Genomic DNA, 21,488 nt, shown 5'->3' with positions numbered 1-21,488 from the left:
GGATTTCATCTACATCTCTGTTAGAGTTACATTTAGCACTGATAAAAGCAAGCAGGTAAGCAAGGTTTCAACTGTGTATTAAAAACTTCAATGTGTTTTCTATTGTGAACTGTTCAACTTTATTTCATACAGTTAAGACAGATTTACGATTAACACTTTGTCTTCCTACAAATAGTTAAAAAGTAGATGAAAACAGATCCAGCACGCATTTATTTTTCTCAACTAAAATGGTGGAAACTATTTAATTATGTTTCCCTCAGTAGGAACCAAACTGGGAACCAAACTTGAAATATTAGGATTTCCCAATCGACAAGATCACCAGTCAATCGCAGAATGTCCATAAGACCATAAGTCATAGGAGTGGAAGTAAGGCCATTTGGCCCATCAAGTCCACTCCGCCATTTAAATCATGGCTGATGGGCATTTTAACTCCACTTCCCTGCACTCTCTCCCCGTAGCCCTTGATTCCTTGTGAGATCAAGAATTTGTCGATCTCTGCCTTGAAAGCATCCAACATCCCGGCCTCCACTGCACTCCGTGGCAATGAATTCCACAAGCCACCACTCTCTGGCGGAAGAAATGTCATCTCGTTTCCATTTTAAATTTACCCCCTCTAATTTTAAGGCTGTGCCCATGGGTCCTAGTCTCCCCGCCTAACGGAAACAACTTCCTAGCGTCCATCCCTTCTAAACCATACATTATCTTGTAGGTTTCTATTAGATCTCCCCTCAACCTTCTAAACTCTAATGAGTACAATCCCAGGATCCTCAGCCGTTCATCATATGTTAAACCTACCATTCCAGGGATCATCCATGTGAATCTCCGCTGGACACGCTCCAGGGCCAGTATGTCCTTCCTGAGGTGTGGGGCCCAAAATTGGACACAGTATTCTAAATGGGGCCTATAAAGCCTCAGAAGCACATCACTGCTTTTATATTCCAACCCTCTTGAGATAAACGACAACATTACATTCGCTTTCTTAATTACGGACTCTACCTGCAAGTTAACTTTTAGAGAATCCTGGACCAACACTCTCAGATCCCTTTGTACTTCTGCTTTATGAATTTTCTCACCATTCAGAAAATAGTCCATGCCTGTATTCTTTTTTCCAAAGTGCTAAACCTCACATTGAATTTCATCAGCCATTTCCTGGACCACTCTCCTAAACTGTCTAAATCTTTCTGCAGCCTCCCCACCTCCTCAGTACTACATGCCTGTCCACCTATCTTCGTCTCATCGGCAGACTTCGCCAGAATGCCCCCGGTCCCTTCATCCAGATCATTAATATACATGGTGAACAGCTGCGGCCCCAACACTGAGCCCTGTGGGACACCACTCATCACCAGTTGCCATTCCGAAAAACAGCCTTTTATCCCAACTCTCAGCCTTCTGCCAGATAGCCAATGTCATAGATCCTTATAATCAATCCAAAGGCAATCATAAAACTTTGATGCAAGTAATTTTTCAACTTCAACAGCAAGTTTATTTTATATATTGTAACAATGAAAATGAAGAATCATAAACATTTTATTGGGTAATTTTAGTTATTGGAAACTTACTTATTAAAGATAATCCATGTTTCCAGTGCAACAAACATAATAAACTTTTTTTTAAATGAAGGAGGAACTGATGGCAGAAAAAGCAGTTTGATGCTTTCCTTGACTGCTTTTGAATTTTTGATCATTAATCTTCCAACTCTCTTCCTGTTCAACTTGCTGGATCAGTTATTCCAGATTTTGTGTTTGTTCTCTCCAGTCCCGTCTGATTTTAGAATTCCCTCTTCCTGATCTTGACATGTAAAACTTCTTCGACTGGTACCTCTGGAATCTACTTGCATTACTTAGAAACCCTGAATTTTCCATAAATTATTGCTAAACTTCTCGCTTAGCTCTGCACAGGTGCTAATATGAACTGAATACACCACAGATATGAGGCATTTTAAAACAAGCCGGAGGCTCAATTAGCCATAAGTCCATGGAAGGATCCTCATGGAATTTCACACTTCAAAGAATAGCTGGAAGATTGAAGAGAATTTTACTGAATCCCAGAGGGCTATAGTGTACCATCGGGCTGGTGCCTAGGGAACTGAATGAACATAGAACATAGAACATTACAGCACAGTACAGGCCCTTCGGCCCTCGATGTTGTGCCGACCTGTCATACTGATCTGAAGCCCATCTAACCTACACTATTCCATGTACGTCCTTCAAGATTCTTATCATGTATTTGGGAGTTCTTGAAGGAGGGGCCAAAGTGGTTGGAGTAACAAGTAGAAATGGGGAGGCAATGGCCTAGTCGTATTATTGTTGGACTGTTAATCCAGAGACCTTGGTAATGTTCTGGGGACCTGGGTTCAAATCCCACCGCGGCAGATGGTGGAATTTGAATTCAATAAAATATCTGGAATTAAGAATCCCGGGATGACCACGAATCCATTGCTGATTGTCCAAAAAATCCATCTGGTTCACTAATGTTCTTTAGGGAAGAAAACTGCCATCCTTACTTGGTCTGGCCTACATGTGACTCCAGACCCACAGCAATGTGAACAACTTTTAACTGTCCTTTGGGCCATTAGGGATGGGCAATAAATGCTGGCCTAGTCAGTGATGCCCTTATCCCCTGAATGACTGAAGGAAATAGCATGAGTATTATTTAGATATTAAATGGCATTCAGTTATTAGTGATTTCTCAGCTCAATTCCTCTTATGTACAAGAGAGTTTATTTTTGTATAAACGCATGAAATCTTGCGTCAGTCATACAGTGTTCAGACTTCCCTTTAGATTTTAATGGCCTCCAATAGGATCGTAACAGGACCAAGAGAGTGCTGGAGTTCACATGCGGGCTGATGAACGGTAAATAATGTTCAATTCAGACAACTGCAAGACACTGTATACCTGAAGTAAAATTTACTAAGCTACAAAAGTCAGTGCACTTTGTGAAACATTACACATCCTCTTTGGGACATCTTGAGGCCTTGACAGGCACTTCGTATCAATTGAAACTCTTTTTTAGACATTTAACCTGAAGAGGAATCTGAAAATATTAGTTGACCTGTTACACATCATTCTTGACAGTACAAGAAGGTAATGACACTGGATGACTGACAAAATGTCAGATACTGTGCTGGAGTTCCACAGCTCATACTGGAGTGATCCTGTGGAATATTTCGGCTGTTATGTGAAAAGGTATCCAAGCCCAAGACATGATAAAATGGCCAAGGGAAATAATTTGATAAGCTAAGAATCTCAATCTCAAAGAAAGAGCTTCAGGCACATGGAGGTAATGAATGGACAGGAAAAGGATAGCTAATATACAACCTGTGTGCCATGCACAGGTAGACAAGGTAGTAAAGAAGGCGTTTGGTATGCTTGCTTTTATTGGTCGGTGCATTGAGTACAGGAGTTGGGATGTCATGTTGTGGCTGTACCGTACATTGGTTAGGCCATGTTTGGAATAGTGCATGCAATTCCGGTCTCCCTGCTACAGGATAGATATTGTAAAACTTGAAAGGGTTCAGAAAAGATTTACAAGGATGTTGTCAGGGTTGGAAGGCTTGAGTTATAGGGAGAGGCTGAATAGTTTGAGCCTATTTTCCCTGGAGTGTCAGAGGCTGAGGGGTGACCTTACAGAGGTTTATAAAATCATGATTGGTATCATTAGAATAAATAGACAAGGTCTTTTCCCTGGGGTGGGCAACTCCAAAACTAGAGGGCATAAGTTTAAGGTGACAGGGCAAAGATTTAAAAGGGACCCAAGGGGCAACTTTTTCACATAGAGGGTGATGCATGTACGGTATGTGCTGCCAGAGGAAGTGATGGAGGCTGGTATGATTGCAACATTTTAAAGGCATCGGATGGGTATATGAATAGAAAGGGTTTACAGGGATATGGGCAAATGGGACTAGATGTATTGGGATATCTGGTCAGCATGGACGAGTTGGACCAAGGGGTCCATATCCATACTGTATATCTCTATAGTTCTCAGGTCTTTTTCAAAACTCAGCAAGTTATAATGGTCTGGATGTACAATTTGAAGGGGTAGTCGAGCAGAATTAACGATAACTGTTAAAACTGAATTGAACATATATATTTGGAAACGTCAAGTATGCAAGGCCAGGGTAAGGAGCAGGGAAGTGAAACTAATTGTTAATTGTTTTTAAAAGCATGGTTGATCTGGGACCTAAGTCCATTGATTAGATTTCGAATGCCATCTCTGAAGATCTGTTCCACATTGCAAAACCACTGTTGCACAGTTCACCACATCAGATTCTCTCCTATTTTGTTCATGCTTCTCGTCCCACACTGTTCATGACCCCCTCAGCTGGGCCGCATCCAGCCAACTACCCACATGCCTCGACCATATGAAATGTCTCCACAACCGTTCATAGTCACTTTCACAATACTCCCTATCCCAACCCTCCTCAAGAGAAACACCTGCCCCTAGACCATTATACTGACTCGATTCATTTCTGCTGTTAGTTTTAAGTTGGATGTCAGTGATTCCACATATATAATGCATTGCCCAATCTCAGTCATGGTTTAGGACACTAGCCAACCTTTGTGGTGAGATTACTCCCTCCTGAATATCTAAATAGCCAAGTTAGATTTCATAGTAGCTCACTCCAAGGTGAACACAATAACTCTCCAATCTCCTTAATGTAATCATTTCCATCAAGCTCTAATGAGTCATTGATACAAAGAAACCTAATATCACTCAACCTGAACCAAGAGCAATGGGGTTGCAGCAACGTCCAAATATCCTCCAAAGAACCCAATCAGACTGCAATTTAAAAGAAAACTCCAATCCAAGCTAGATAAATCAAATATACGGTCCTTAACTCAACCTGGGAGAAGTCAACAATCAGAGAACAACATCAGTGCACACTGCTGACTACTTTGTTGCCTTGTTTGAAGAGATTTCTCCTTTAACCAATATCAATAATTGGGATTCAGGGCCCAAATTTAATATTTCCAAGCTGGCTGACAACAGAAAACCAAGTGGCAATCACAGCTGTGAGGAAGACACAGCTGCTCCTGAGACTGCAAGCAAAGAGGTTTCAAGGGGATTTAGACAGATTAAGTGACTGGACAAGAATACAGCAGAAGGAACACAGTGCAGAGAAAAATGTGACCTTTAGTAGAAATGCAGCATTTTTCATAAATAATGAGAAATCGGGAAGTGTCGGTATCCAAAGGATCCAGGATGTCCTTTTTCACAAGTTACTCAAAGCTAACATGCAGGTGCAGCAAGCAGTCAATAAAGAAAATGGTCTGTGGAGAAGGATGGCAGCGTAGCAGTGAAGATATTGAGTTGCATCTGCATTGAACCTTGCTGAGAACTCACGTGGAGTATTGTTTGCAGTTTTGATCTCCTTATGTAAGGTGAAGTAACTCCACAGAGACCAGTAACCCCTCAGCCAGTGACACTTTATTTACACATGGACAATCCTTGACACAGATTCAGCTTCCTTGCAGTCAGCTCTCAGAGTAAGCAGAACCTCTGACATTTCTGTTCTTATCTGTCAGCCAGAGCTCCTTGATTGAACCAGATTAACAGCCCCAATCAGGGAACTCATATTCTATGATGTCCACCAGACTGACCTCACTACAATTACTACAACACTTGCCCCCTTGGTCCGAAGACATAGGCCAGATCTTTTCTCTATCGCTGCTCCAGAAGGGTTTTAGCACTAGGCCAGGTTCCTCCAATGCTGCCTCTGATACACAAGCATGTAACACACAGTAGCTTGCCTCTTGTCCCTGGAGCATCTCAGAAGAAATCCATTCTCCTCTTCAGGCAGTCAAGGCATCAAGGTGGCAAATCCACTGTATCCATCGCAAATTCCCGTCTTCCATGTTTGAAGGAGAGGGAGGCCCACTGGTTCCGGAACAGTTGGAAAAGCTGTCGAGGAGCCAGCGCCATTTTGCTTCCACACCATTGTGAGTTTGCTGCTTTCATATGGTCCACGTGCTTGTTCGAACCGTCACACCCTCCAGAACTTTATACATCACTGGACCTGACCTTGCATCAAGCATACCTCTTACCCATGCAGGGTCTTACCTGTGGGACCTACACCAAACTTCATCTCCTGCAGCAAATGGTCACTCTCTCTTCTCAGAGTCTTGGGTCTAGCACTGGAATTTCTGATGCCTTTTCCCTCTGCCTTCCCAGATCCAGGAAGATCACATTTAACCTGGTGCAGAATCCACTCCTCATTAGCTGGAGCTATCCCTGCAGTTGCACGAGGGGTGGTCCTATAATCAAATGGGAACCAGGACAGTTTGGTATCAAGTGAAGCTGTAGGCATTTACTTTAAGTCCACCTTCACATTTTGGACTGCTCTTTCTGCCTGGCCATTGGATGATGGATAGTATGCAGCTGTCCTTATATGACAATTACTATTCAACTTTAGGATATACTCAAATTTCCTGCTGGTAAATAATGGCCAATTATCCGTGACCAACACTTCCGGGAGTCCATTATTACAAAAGATGTGCACTGTTTTTTCTATCATCATCCCTGTGTTTGACAAATAAACTCAATGCAATTCCAGCCACGTTAAGTGGGCATCCACAATGACTGAGCAGGTTGAGCCCATTATTCGGCCGGCAGAGTTGACGCGTAACCGAATGCAGGGTTTACCCGGCCAATCCCACGAATGTTGAGGGGTTGCTGGCAGTAATGTTGGTCCTTGTTGGCTCTCTGGGCATTGCCCCACCTGTGCTGCTAGGTCTGCATCCAATCCTGGCAATCAGACATAACTTCTTGCCATTTCCATTTTAGAAACCCCTGGGTGGGCCTGGTGGAGTGCAGCTCGGTAACTGAAGTGAGAGTGACGGTTTACTGCAGGGAATGAGGTTTGGTGTAGGAACCACAGGCATGGCCCTGCATGGGTAACAGGGACGGTCGACGCGTGGTCAGGTCCAGTGCCGTATAAAATTCAGGTGGGTGCAATGGTCCTGAACAATCTGGCTGCAACCTTTGCTTAGGGCATCACTCTTGCTCCCCAGAATATGCCGCCCTCTGTGATCCGAACTCTCTGGATCCAAAAAGGTTTCAATTCTGGTTGTGACAGCCCTTTGGTTGCCCCCATCACCATCTGCTTTTTCGGTTTTCCCAGGACTGGGACCTTCTCCACCCAAAGTCTGATCTTTTAGCTGTGACTGGTGGTGCGTCCAGAAAAGTTAAAACCAGAACAGATTCTTCCTGTGACAGCACCACCAGTGGTGTATCTGCCAGCTGGTGCGGATTGGGGGCGCACAGTCCACCCCACTTTGTTAACCCAAAGTCCCTCTGTTCAAGATATGTACTGAGCAAGGTTATGCATTTCGCCCCAAGCTCACTCAGGCTTGTAAAGGTATCCACTTCAATTGGAAAACCCTGCAACTCTTCTGCTCCACTTGCCACATCTTCCAGTAATAAAGCCAGTTGTAGTGCCTGTTTGAAGTCCAGTTGGGCTTCGGCTAGTAGACGCTTTTGCACCGTTACATCATTAACCCGACTCTCATCGCCACTGAAATAACTCCACAGAGGCCAGTATCCTATCACCAAGTCACCCTTTATTCACATGTAGAAAGTCCTTGACACTGAACAAGCTCCTTTAGAGCCAGCTCTCAGAGTAAGCAGAACCTCTGACATTCCCATTTATATCTGTCAGCTAGTGCTCCCTGATTGGACCAGATTAACAGCCCCAATCAAGGAACTCATATTCTACGAGGTCCATCTGGCTGGCATCATTACAATCACTGCACTTGTCACAGAGTGAGCAAGGACAAGGTCCACCAGACTAATCCTGGGACAACAGGGATATCCTATGAAGACAGATTGAGGAGACTGGCCTTTGTTGACTAGAACCTAGAAGAATGAGAGGGGATCTCAATGAAATATTCAAAATTCTTCACAGATCAACAGGGTCGATGCAGAGTCTAGAACATGGGAATGCAGTCTCAGAATAATAAATAGGGAGTTTCTGGTGGCGATGAGGAGGAATTTCTTCATTCAAAGAATGGTGAATCTTCGGAAATGTCTACTCCAAAAGGTGGTGCAGGCGTTGCCATTATATTCTTTTTTTATTTATGCAGTGCATTTATTGCCCATCCCTAATTGCCCAAAAGGCAGTTAAGAGTTAACCAATTTGCTGTGGGTCTAGAGTCACATGTAGACCAGACCAGTAAGGATGGCAGTTTCCTTCCCTAAAGTGCATTAGTGAACCAGGTGGGTTTTTCCACAATCAACAATGGATTCATGGTCATCATTAAATTCTTAATTTCCAGATATTTTATTGAATTCAAATTCCATCATCTGCCGTGACTGGACTTGAACCTCGGTCCCCAGAACATTATCTGGGTCTCCCGATTATCAGTTCATTGCCTCCCCCATATTCAAGACTCAGATCAGTAGATTCCTATGTATTAAATACATCAAAAGAACATGCAGAAAATTGGTGCTGAGAAGAATCAAATGGTAAAGCTAAAATCGCCCAAATTTTACTATGCCATAGGTCTGCTCTCCCATTGGACAGAGAAGATTGTTCGTGGTTTAACCTGAGGGTCACCTTGCCTCAGATGAGGGGAGGGATTGAGAAGGAGAGTCTTTCATGGTAACTGCAGCCATTTCCAGAATTGAACCCACACTTTTGGCATCACACAGTGGTCGTCCAACCAACTGAGCTAACTGACAGCAGGATAGAGTTGAATGGCAGAGCAGGTTGGAAGGGCCAAATGGCCTGCTTCTGCTTTTATTCCTAAAGTTCCATTGTTTCTAATGTAAGCTCCCTGTTATTGTCAATCTGGAGCAGTACTGCATGGAATGCTTTTTCAGGCAAAGGTGGAGAATACAGAATCTCTGCGATCAATGAAGCTAAAACTTCAGTTTAAGACAGCACTTCCTTGAACGTTTTGGCTTCCAATTTAAAATGTTTTATTCATGTAACAGAAGATATCACCAACCAGCACAATCAAACCTTACACAAGAATTTCTAACACATACCACAAACCACACACACACGTGGAGAAACCACCATGATGTTGGCCCTTGTCTGATACATTTACACTCCTTGGTTAATGAAAAATGCTAGAACAAATCACAAATTGTAAAATTGGAAAAGTTCTATGGTGAATAGAAGAATTACCACATCCCCACCGTCTCCTCCCACCCTAACCCCAACCATATACGGAGGAATTCCTTCAAGTACGTATGTTACTACAAGCAAAAGTTATTCAATCAACATTTACTACAGAAAATATATTCACAGCACTTGATTTCACTTAATCAAATACGGTCCTCCAGAAATTTTACAGTACATATATGAGTTATTTTATAAAGTTTGTAAATGTGAAGTGCCAGCAGAATGTCAGGTGACATCAGCTTCCTGGTCTTGTTGCATGCTACACCCAGAGTTACCAAGTGTGGAACTGTTCCTGATTTACAGCCTCCACAGTTCTTTTTGGTTTTTATTTTGTTACCAAGTGTGGAAGCATCCTGCATCAGTGAAGCGAAACACAACATCTTGGACACCAGTTCGACTCGATTAGCAGCAGTGACTCACAATCTCCCACTGGGAGGGGAAGACATTCTTGAAAGTTTTCTACATAAAATCTCCACCCTATCCATCCTAAGGCCAGAAATGTTATGCATTCCTCATACATTTCCAGATATTTATGTGAACCTGGCCATTTTAATAAGAAGAGAACAGGGATTTCAGTCTCCATAGTCAATATAATGTGAGACTGCTCAGCATAGCTAAGTGCTCAGAATCACCACGGTGTCTATGTGAAACAAGCCTAAATGCCTCAGAACATATGGCTTCAGTTGAAAGATTGCTGACTGACTAACAATATCCAGAAAGGTGGCATACAATCGCTACATAGAAACAATAGTGCTCATCAGAAGATTGCACCAGATATTATCCATCAAAATGTGCCATTAAGCCCCATGAGGAAGTATTAGGGCAGAATATTACAAGACTCGATAACAGAGGTAAGTTATAAAAGGAAAGGGATGCAGAGAATCAGCAAGTGGATTCTAGAGCTGATGGCACATTCAACAGAAGATAGAACCACCGATGGCAGGTTGTCTGAAATCAGGTAGCACTGAGACCAGAATTAAAAGTAGGCCCTGATTTCGGACAATTTTAGGGCTGGAGGAGGTTGTCAAGATAGGCTGGGATAAGGCCACAGATGGATTCTTACCCGTGGTAAGAATTTTAAAATCAAGACATTAACAGATCAGGAATCAGTGCTGATTGATAAGCACAGGGTTAATAGTGAACAGAACATGATGAGTGCTGGAATATAGATAGCAAATATTTGGATGCGCCAAGTAAATGGAGTTGGAATAGACAAGTTAGTCAGGAAACCATAGGAATTGTTAAATCTGGTGGTAAAACAGACATAAATGAGGATTTCAGCAGCTGATGAGCAGAGGTGGGGCAGACACAGTTGTTTTTTAATTAAACAAGCAAAATTGATGATGAAGCAGATGGTTGTCAGATACTCCTCTCGGGGTCAAACAAGGCAGTAAGGCTATGACAGACTGGCAAGACTGTCCTGGAAATGCACTGTAACCCACAGCAGTGCATGGAGGCCCCTCTCTGACTGTGGGTCACACTGGCACTTACAGAGCCCTATGACATTTCTTAGAATTGTGCATAGAGATCAGAATATCTTTAAAGTTAGCTACCCTTGTGTAACAACAGAAGGAACTCTGTTGTAATCAGCCTTTTCTACCAGATACAAAACAGGAAAATGGAAACTATCAAGTTGGAAACGCCTAATTCTATTGTTATAGATTGCTCAGGAAAAATGTTGCATTACTTTGGTTAAAAATGCTCAGCCTGTATCTAACCTTTCCCATAAGCCTCCTCCCGTCTTCACATCTAATGTTCATTAGTATCTGTAAGGGCGCTTGCCTTAGTTTCAGATCAAAGTTCTTGTATTGCACCCACCCAAAACCCTTGTACAGCCCTATGAGAAAGGACAGACTATCTCAGCCTTCATCCAACATTCATCTAACACCAGCTGCTTGGAAGTGCTTATGAGCTCTACGCAGTGACCGTCTCTCACAATTCCCTTTCTCTGCCAGACTGAATGACAATGAGCTTGTCCTTAACCCATAATTTGACACAAATTAGGGAGGCAATGGCCTAGTGATTTTATTCCCAGATAATGTTCTGGGGACCCGGGCTTGAATCAATTGAATTGAATTCAATAAAAATATCAGCAATTAAGTATCTAATGATGACCTTGAATCCATTGCCAATTGTTGGAAAAACCCATCAGGTTCACTAATGTCCTTTAGGGAAGAAAACTGCTGTCCTTACCTGGTCTGGCCTACATGTGACTCCAGACCCACACTAATGTGGCTGACACTTAACTGCCCTCTGGGCAATTAGGGCTGGTCAACAAATGTTGACTATCCAGCAATGCTCTTATCCTGTTAAAGAACAAAGGAAATTAAAAAATCACCAGCAGTTTGACTTTATGCTGGAAGAACTGGAATATTCCACTCAGTCCCCATAAAATATGTAAGTCAGCAAAAAGAAATGGATCAATAACAGTGCAGATTGCTGCCGACGATCGCAGAGACTCCATATGTGCCCATGGTTTCCAAATAGTCACATCCCCAGGTTATCAGCAGAAAGCACAATGTTGACACAGACACTTTAGGACAGGATGCTGGGATAAGGGACTAATTTATTTCACACTGAGTGGTGAAATCTGCCCGGGAACCTTCCCGTCACAACAGAGTGTAACACCTGTGTTTTCACAACAGTTTCCAAGCCACTTTCAGGCTCGAGAGTCCGTGCTGATATTTATGTGTCTCTCTTGTTGCTACAACGGGCTGATTTCATGCCAACTGATACAGCTTTCTTTTTATTTATCCCTTAAAGCACTCATAGGTACACATGGATTTGCTTATGTATGCAATATGGTTACACCTACAAGATTAAAAAATGTCTTCAACAAAAGCTAAATAGCAGAGCATGAGATCTTTCTTTGTCAAATGTATGACTCTTGTGGAAAAAATGTTGTGCTGGCAGGTCCTTATGATGTGCACGAACAGTGTCTTTAATAATGTGATACATCACGAAAGACCCTGCCCATCAGACCCACATCTGCCACTGCCCACTCAAAACAGTACGACTAAGATTTCAGACGCCATTAACGTTCTTTCACTTTAATAGCCTTTCCTCTTACAAATCTTCCTGTTTTCCAGAGAATAGTCTGTCTCAATTTGTAACTCATAATCCTCAGCAGGAAAAACGCACCGCCTCCCACCCCGCCATCAGTTCCAGTCAACACCTTCAGAAACAGATCAGAGAAAATCATGAATCTACCAGATGACTGGACTGCGGTTTTTTCAATGGCCGGTGCAGTGGCCTGAACCTTTCAATAAGCTTGTAATTGAAAGTGATTAGCAGTGATGAACAAGGAAAATGAGAGTTAAGGAATATTAAAATGTCATTAATGTTGAATAATCCCGCTTTGAACCTGTATAATGATGCAGACACCAGGTATCAAACAGCCTAAGGCTGGTTGACTTTTTATAATTTCACTGAACTAACTGAATGTGTTCAGATTTTGCCAATAAGCTCCATGTGTGGACAAGCTACCCATTTTGTGTGTGTGCTAGGAGTCAATTATACAAAATCTGTCTGAAATAGTGCAACTGTTTTAGTTGTCAATTGTTACAGATGCACAGGATAGATGCTACAGTTTTCTGCTCTCGACAAGAGTGTTCAATGGTAACACAAAACCCTTTCTTTGCTAATCTTCTTCCTCTTCTTTTTGACTGGAGCTTTTAATTGCCTGATTGAATGATTGTATTGTTATATACCTTACCTCGTAACCATCATGACGCTGTTTGTGGGCCTTTGTACATACAAGATGACTACCAAACTCCCTAACAGTGACAACACTTTAAAAAGTACTTCACCGGGTGTAAAACGTTTTGGGATGTCTGGTGGTCAACAAGGGCGCCTTATCTTTCTTTTTCTTTTCCTCTGTTATGTGAATGTCTAGCTCAGCTATTTGACTACAGGAGTATGACAGCCAACCTGATCCTGTGCTCAGTCTACAGATAAATCTAGAAGCAACCAGAATCATCTATCAGAAAGTAGCAGTCTGGCTGATGTGTCCATAACTCTGAGATCTATCCCCTATGGGCCTTGTTAGTCCAGAGGTGGCCAAACAAAGGATCAAATTTTGACCACCTTGATTTGCAAGGTTCAGTTATTTGGCGCAAGATTATTTGCAGACCTGCCAAAGGATGAGATAACCTTATATAACAAATGACAGAACTTTTGACAAAATGCTCACAGCAGCAACATTTTACAAGGTTTTAACAGAGAGAACAACACTATAAATCACAAGATCATTAACCACCACAAGTAACAACAGGCCACTGGAGGAGTAAACCGTTTGCTCAGTTGCCAAATCACAATGAGTTTTAAGCAATGTATTATTAAATTACTCGCTTCACATAACAATTGGATACACGGGGAATGGCTCGGTCAAGGGAGTCACCCTGAACAGAGAGAATAACATCTCAGTGCTTCACAAAGAGCAATGTGATTGGATGTTAAGAAAAACAGACTGTGATTCACCTTGCCAAACAAAGCTTCCTTCACCAAATTCATCCGCATCTCTCAAAATCCAGGGAAAACTGCGTATCCAATTTGTTCCCACTCCACCACACCAGGAATATTTCAGAGCACATTGCACTTGCTTTCAAATGAAGTCACAGAACAAGGTCTCCCTTTCTACCACAGCATCAGCCATCAGCCACGGAATAAAATTAAATCGTACGAACTACTAACTACTCTGAAAAACTGAGCCATGAAAGAATGAGCACTGCGTAGTTTGTAACTGCAGACAGGTCGCAAGTCCTTAAACCTACAATCTGCTCCAAATCCCAGATACAAGAGTGACTATTCTCGACAGTGGGGGAGGGAAGAGAGAAGGAAAATCCTTTGTACAGACACATTACTGACCGATGCCCACTGACTGAACACGCAGATATTTTTAAAAAATAATCTCCAAACGGGGCGAATGCTGTCTTTAAAAAAAACTGCACGGGGCGGGGGGATAATGCAGCTCCCAGTCAGCCACCGCCGGCTTTAACCCAACAAAGGGAAGAACAGTATTCTTTTTTTTATAAAAGCAACAAGAAAAAGCCGATAAAAGTTTCTGGCAGCCGGTGACTGGCTGTTTTTCCCCGGACCCTGTTCACACTCCCGCACCCCGCCCACGCGCGCACACAGTGAGGGGGGTCAGGGATGGTTTCAGATTCCAGGCTTGGTGGGGTGGGGGTTCGATCCGTCCGCCTAACTCCCGGGTACAAGCAGCACGAACCCAGCCCCTGCTGATTGAAAACAAAACCTTCCCCTTGCCCCACGCCGGCTTACAAACTGCAAACTTATGTTTCCAAAAATTAAAGCATTTTCTTCTCCAAAATAAAAACTTCACTTCCTTGAAAGCTCCCGAGGACAATGAAAATCATGGAAAGTCCAAACAGTGCACTGCCCGTCTGATCGAACTGTCTTTTCTTCCCTTACCTTGGATTGTCTTTACCTGAAGATTCTCGGTTGTAACCTCCACAATACCTTCCACCATTTCCACCTGCCTGAGTGTGACCCTTCACCCCCTCCCAGAATGGCTAAACCTGAGACAACCTACTCAGCTGGAAGAGATCCAAGAGAGGAGGGACGTGGGCCATTAAAAAAAATCCTTCAGCTCCCAAACGCAAACCAAAACAAACAAAAATCCACTGCTACAAACACCACATACTCTGCTGGTACAGCTGGGAATTACAAGCATGGCCACAAAGGACTCGTTCCGAACAACCACCAAACTGAGAAATTATCAAAAGACTAGCAGCGCAGTGGAGTGGGAACTGGCTAGGACAGATGGGGCCAGCGATTTACTGCCGATTTTGTTTTCAAAAATATACTTTTGTTCATAAATGACTACATTACAAAACAGTCTGAGTGGACATTACAGAAAATACAATAAAAATGTCACATTTCTCATTTGAGCATTGCTGTCTCCATATTCCAAATTGGAAAATATGCTAAATATGACAAGAAATTGTTTACATTCCAATACAAGCTTTGAGGTGTTCCATAAGTTAACAGATCCTGGGTACAGCATGGCAGAAATGTCTCAGATGGTGGATCCCCCAAACTCCATAGCTGCTGCACCTATCAATAGTTGGTCTGTCAAGCGTGTGATCTCAGATTTTGGAATATCCTAGTCTGCAACACTTGGTCATGGGCAATTCTGGAAGACCAAAGAATTTCAGGCAGTCTAAAGAGTGTCTTTCATCATGCTGATGGTCCTTGAAATGCAGTTGATGTGTATCTTGGTGTGCAGTCCCAAGGATCAGCCTACAGAGCACAGAGTGCTGTGACATGGAGCTTCGTGGGTCCAATGTCACCAAAAGCCACAGCATCTCTCTCAGACTCTCTCTGCAAAGTCACAATCCAAGAGAAGATGTGTAATGGTCTCTTCATCACAGCATCTCAAAGGCGGTGTGTGAAGGTGCAGAGAGTCTGGGTCTGCATGATGGTCTGAGCATCACCCTGAAACACTAACCATCTGTTTCTGTCTACAGATACTGCATTTGCAATGACTGTGTGATGAAGAAACAGTGTTACTCACATTCCCACAAGTGAATGAAAAATGCCAGTGATGCCTGCCTGAGTGGACCATTCCTTCTCCCATTTTCACAATGTTTTGAAGCCGCCATAAGCTACTACATATTTCAAGTCCTTAAGTATTTGTGCATGAATTTATATGAATAAAAGGTAAATTTTAAAACATATATGGAAAAATTTCAAACATAATTCTATGATTAATACAGTGACCTGGCAAATTAGATAACAGTGATCAAATTAAATCAATATATAGGCCTGAATTTTCACAATCATAGTAAGTCACTCTGTAATTGCACAAATGGTGCTTGAGGTTGAAATCCAGAAGTTCTACCCCAGGATAGGTGAAGAACCTTTTTGGTCTCTGGACACTTTTGGAGGGAGTCAGGTGTTGGGAGGGAGCAAGTGCTCTTTTGGGGAGGAAACATGGCCATTTAGATTGTTAAGAGTATAACTGAAGGTGTTGATTGGAACTGTCATGACAGCTGACAAAAGAAACTGTCAATAGTGTGGAATGTGAATGCCTAAAGCAACTATGAATTTTCTTTAAATATTTGGCAAAAAAGGAGCTTTAAAAAATCATTGCTTGCTGTTTCACTCTGTTCACATAAGTCTGAGCATTAACATTAGTGGGTTAGTGTTGCTTGACTGATTTCATAATCTTTCAAGGTCCTTTATCAGTTTTACTAATATCTCCATTTACACTCTTTGAATATGGACAATAAATTCTAGTGTTAGATTTTACATTAGATTAGAGGAAGTTACACACTTAAGAAATGTATTTTATTTCATTTCAGCATGCATCATGAGGTCTGCTCATGGTGGATTTTGGATGAATTGATGTCTTAGCGGTAATAGAATGGGGTGTTGAGTGGGTGTCATGAATTATTACAACTCCCAGAAACCCCAGGCCCAAGAATGAAAATACAAAATCTGTCTGCCATTTTCTGAGTGGCAGACCTCATCGTGGCTGTCAACAGCTTTTGCCTCCCGTTAACTACAAGCAGCTCCTACCTCTTGGGACTGCTTAACATCACAAGTCAGATATCAAGCGTGCCTTTGTTAATATTAGGTCATTTTTTCTTTTTAAGCAAGCTGATGGCAAGTAATCAGAGCTTTATAGTATTGCGGATACAACTTTACAATCAGATCTTGTTGAATAGTGAAGCAGGTTCAAGGGCCAAATAGATTACTAACACTTCTAATTCATTTGTTCAATGTATCTTTAAAAATAACATTTATGTGTGTCACTGCATTGAGCCAGGATCTGGAAATTATCCCAGCATTGAGTTTCCAACCCTAGTTTGAAAACCAGACATCTTCGAAGCAGTAAATGTTCCAAGGTGCACCACAGAAGAAAAATACAGGAAATGGGAATGTGGCAGCTGTAAAAGAATTAGGGAGGTCAAAAACACACAGGTAGGTATGACAGGCAGAATGGTTGCAATGGAGAAAGATTTAGGGAGAGCGTTTCAGAGCACAGACCTTGTCAGTTGAAGACACTACTGTCAAAGTTTGACTGCATGGAGAGGCGACAGCATAATATGCCAAAGTCAAATATGTCTGCTCATCAGAATTTTTGCCTTTAAAGATTGCAGTTCATAGTGTCTGTCAAACCTCCTATAAAAAAATTTGGTTGTCTCGGGCTAGGAGCAGAGTTGGAATGTTTTCCTGCCAGTCTCATTTAAGATCACTGTTCACAATTAGCAAGTTCATGTGGTTCAATCTACTTCACATCTCTCAAGCTAATCAGAGGGAATTGTAACAGTAACTTCGAGACTCCGAGGCGATCAGCGAGTGTAGCAAAGTGAATTGAATCATTTACTGTCACGTGTATTTAATGTAAAAATACAGTGAAAAGTGTGTACTTTCGCTGTACAACATTCACATTAACTTAGAATAAGATTTTTAAAAATCTTAAGAAAGTCCAACTTTCATTATCTTGCTCCAGGCTTTCCAACCCTCTCTTCGCCTCCGCCGGTGTCCTGCTCCGGGATTTCCAGCCCACACCATGCCACCGCTGGAGTCCTGCTCCGGGCTTTCCAGCCAATGCCTTGCCACCGCTGGAGTCCTGCTCCGGGCTTTCCAGCCCATGCCATGCCACCACTAGAATCCTGCTCCGGGATTTCCAGCCAATGCCATGCCACTGCTGGAGTCCTGCTCCGGGCTTTCCAGCCCACACCATGCCACCGCCAGAATCCTGCTCCGGGATTTCCAGCCCACACCATGCCACCGCCATAATCCTGCTCCGGGATTTCCAGCCCACACCATGCCACCGCTGGAGTCCTGCTCCGAGCTTTCCAGCCCACGCCATGCCACCGCTAGAATCCTGCTCCGGGATTTCCAGCCCACGCCATGCCACCGCCAGAATCCTGCTCCGGGATTTCCAGCCCACACCATGCCACCGCCAGAATCCTGCTCCGGGATTTCCAGCCAATGCCATGCCACCGGTAGCGTCCCACTCTTGGCTGCTCCACTGGCCCGCTCTCGCCCCAGCTCACTCTTGATCCGGGTGTCGCCTAGTGTATCGTATCGAACATGTGGCAGACATGTGTTAACAGCAAAGCTGTTATTTTATATCAGCAGGCCTCACATGGTTGTATTTACGATGTACCTGGGAATGTGGTATTGTAAGACGCCTAAAATGTGAGAGGAATTAATGTAATCATGATAAGTGAACGCCATACATAAATCCTTTAATATCTGTGTACATCATGATGTTGTTGAGCAACTCTGAAGATACTCAAAAGAATGAAGATTGTTTGAAGTTCGGTGTGAAAAACACAACAGCCAATTTACCTTCTGCCCAATTTTGATTTCACTGTAGAAGAAAATCAAACTAGTGTACAGTGGGCAGCTGAGATAACAAGGTGCAGAGCTGGATGAACACAGCAGGCCAAGCAGCAGCTGAGGAGCAGGAAAGCTGACGTTTTGGGCCTAGACCCTCCTTCAGAAATGGGGGAGGGGAAGGGGATGCTGAAATAAGTAGGGAGAGGCAGATGGAAGATGGATAGAGGAGAAGTTAGGGTGAGAGGAGACAGACAGGTCAAAGACGTGTAGGTTGGAGATGGGGGTGGGGTGGGGTTGGGGTTTGAGGTGGGAGGAGGGGATAGTGAGAGGAAGGACAGATTAGGGAGGCAGGGACGAGCTGGGCTAGTTTTGGGATGCAGTAGGGGGAGTGGAGACTTTGAAGCTTGTGAAGTCCACATAGGTACCATTGGGCTGCAGGGTTCCCAAGAGGAATATGAGTTGCTTTTCCTGCAACCTTCAGGTGGTCAGCTGAGATAACAAACTGTGGAGCTGGATGAACACAGCAGGCCAAGCAGCATCTTAGGAGCACAAATGCTGACATTTCGGTCAGCTGATTCAGTACTGCCCTAGTGTGCGCTACAAGAAAGGTAAGGGATGAAAAGGTATTATTTTGTCAGGAAGCACATACCACAATGAAGTGTTTGACTGGATGTGTTTCAGATAAGCACCTGACTGCAGTTGTTTAACTGAAGTGTCTGACTGTAGGTGTCATGTTGCAGTGTCTGAATGTAATTTTTATGTTGAAATGCCAATCTTTGTTGACCTTCATGGATTACCAACATTATTGTAGACAATTTAACGAGTGAACTTTTCTTTTATTCTAAAATTCCCTGCATGAAATAAGTTTCATCCTATTGCCCTGACTCAGAAGTTCCTCCATAGTTTATATAATTCTAGAAGTTATATGAAAATTGACATCTGACTGACTGAATTTTGGAAGTTACCTGTGTAACTTTACTGTGGGAAAGATTGTTATCTGCATGTTCTCAGCGTTTCAAATCTGGGTCAAGTATCTGCAACTTGTCCTCTCAATAAAGGAGACTTTGGACAAGAGTACTCCACCTACTGGCCACTGAAAGACTTTCAAAGAAAGTTTTGAAAAAAAGTTTTGCCATGTTTACATTCTGAGTTACTCAGATCACTTCTTACACATTAAGTTTATTGCTTACAGTTATTTCTATAACTTACTAATTACAACATGTTACATTTCTTGCACTCTTTTAAATATCTGACAGCATTCAAATGTCAACAGAAAATGTTTAATTTAAATGGGACCATGAAGCAAATAGTTGACTCACAACATTTAACTATTGTGATTACTATCCATATTCTCCTCCAGAAAACTGTAATTTCAATTTCTATTTAATAGCCTGTGCATTTGATGAACCTGTCTCAGCATGCAGCCTAGACTATATCATTTTCACTTTATGGTAAAGGTTTCAAGTTAAGGTTGGTTCAGTTAGTATGATTTTCTTTCATGTACAGTACAGATATGTTATTCCTAACCTTTATGTATGGTAAACTCTTTGAAATTAGCTTGAAAAGTGGATAATGTGCTGCAAAAGATAACTTCTGAAAGTCAGGTGAGTTTTTGAGATTTCTGCACAAAGATTGAACCCAAATCTTAGGAAAATTCTTAAATTGTGAATGCCTTCCCTTCAAAAAAAATCAAAACGCAAAACCATTTATGATCCAACCCTTTAATAATCATAATCAATGCTCCTAACCCCACACCCCAGATTCTGTCTGTGAACTCAATGCTTAACAAAGGGATATGCTGGGAAACAAGCTTATCAAAAGCAGGTGTGAACAGCCACAATTCATTCCCCATTGTGTTGCAACGGGTTCTCATTTTGAATACTTTGCGTGAACAAAAGAAGTATTGATCACACAGAGCCACGATCAAAACTATCTTCAGATATCAAATTTTATTTTACTCCAAGAACCAGCAAGAGTCAAGTCAATCCGGAAACCAATGGAACAAAGGGGACAACAAGCAGGGTGGAACAAACACGAAGAATGTCAGAGAAACTCAACTGATCTGGCAGCATCTGTAGAGAAAAACAGAATTAATGTTTTGAGTCCAGCATGACTCATTTTCAGAACTTCTTCAGAAGACTGGAACCTTCCTTGAACAATCAGTCAAGCCAAGCAGTAGAGAGAGAGATTCACTTGTACAGTTTGTCTTTTCTGTTAATGACCTAAATTCATGCTTTGTATCTGGAATCTATACTTCCATGTGTGTGTGTGTGCATGAAGGAGTGACTGTGCTCTGTGTTTAAATTCTGGAGGCTTGTGTGTACTAACATCATCCATTCATCTGATTTAAATTTCCCTGAAATTTGGCTTTGTGTCCATTAATGAAAATCATAACACTCAACTGGGTTTAAAATGTTCCTTCTAAAATACTTCATTTGGTGGACAACCAAGAAATGTGGAGAAACGGGAAAATGTTACTCTGTTGCACCTGTCCATACTAGATACAGATGTGTAAAACGTGTGTTTGTGTTTTCATTGTGTGTATGTGTGTGTTTATACAGAATCTGAACAAGCAAAAGGAATAGGTTCTGAGCAGACAACTTTGAAAAATGAAAATACTATATGTTTTTTTCTGAAGTTTTTTATGTACCTGTAATTGAATAGCTTCTACATAGTTCCTGTATAGATCTTAAAAAATCTGGGAAGCAGGGAATAAAACAGTATAGGAATTTATTTAAAGTGGATGGCATTTGACTTCAGATTTTCATTCATGGTGTGGCATCTTACTTCAAAGAAGCAATCTGTTATTAGCAGGTGCATGTATTCAGTAAATGTGAGGATTTCTATCAAGGAACATCAGAAGCTTGAATGACCAGGTGCTACTCTGAAGTTGAAATATATTGTTGTGTGGCATAAAGGTACTTATTATGTTGTTTGTAATAAAACATTTTCACAGTAGGGCCTATATATAGCAAAACTCTTAAATTCTTGCACAGACCTCCACTTTGAGCTTCTCTGAACTGTCACCCAAAAACTGTAGAT

The 21,488-nt window shown here is 42.2% G+C and overlaps 1 protein-coding gene across 3 annotated transcripts in view; it reads right to left on the bottom strand.

The window, feature by feature from the left end:
• LOC125464051 (uncharacterized) overlaps positions 1–14,670 on the bottom strand; it is a 192,504-nt gene extending 177,834 nt beyond the window's left edge. The window contains exon 1 of one of the 3 annotated variants that reach the window (XM_048556040.2): positions 14,559–14,670. The gene's annotated coding sequence lies outside the window, so the exon portion shown is untranslated. Of the gene's footprint in view, positions 1–11,321; positions 11,377–12,843; positions 12,914–14,558 lie in introns of those variants that run through there. The other 2 variants (XM_048556041.2, XM_059655000.1) reach the window with 2 other exon arrangements.
• Between the last annotated feature and the right edge of the window lie 6,818 nt (positions 14,671–21,488).

This window comes from Stegostoma tigrinum, chromosome 26 (genome assembly GCF_030684315.1).
Source record: "Stegostoma tigrinum isolate sSteTig4 chromosome 26, sSteTig4.hap1, whole genome shotgun sequence".
Classification (NCBI taxonomy): Eukaryota; Metazoa; Chordata; class Chondrichthyes; order Orectolobiformes; family Stegostomatidae; genus Stegostoma; species Stegostoma tigrinum.
The sequence above is the reverse complement of the archived record's forward strand: the minus strand, read 5'-3'. Positions and strand labels throughout refer to the sequence as shown.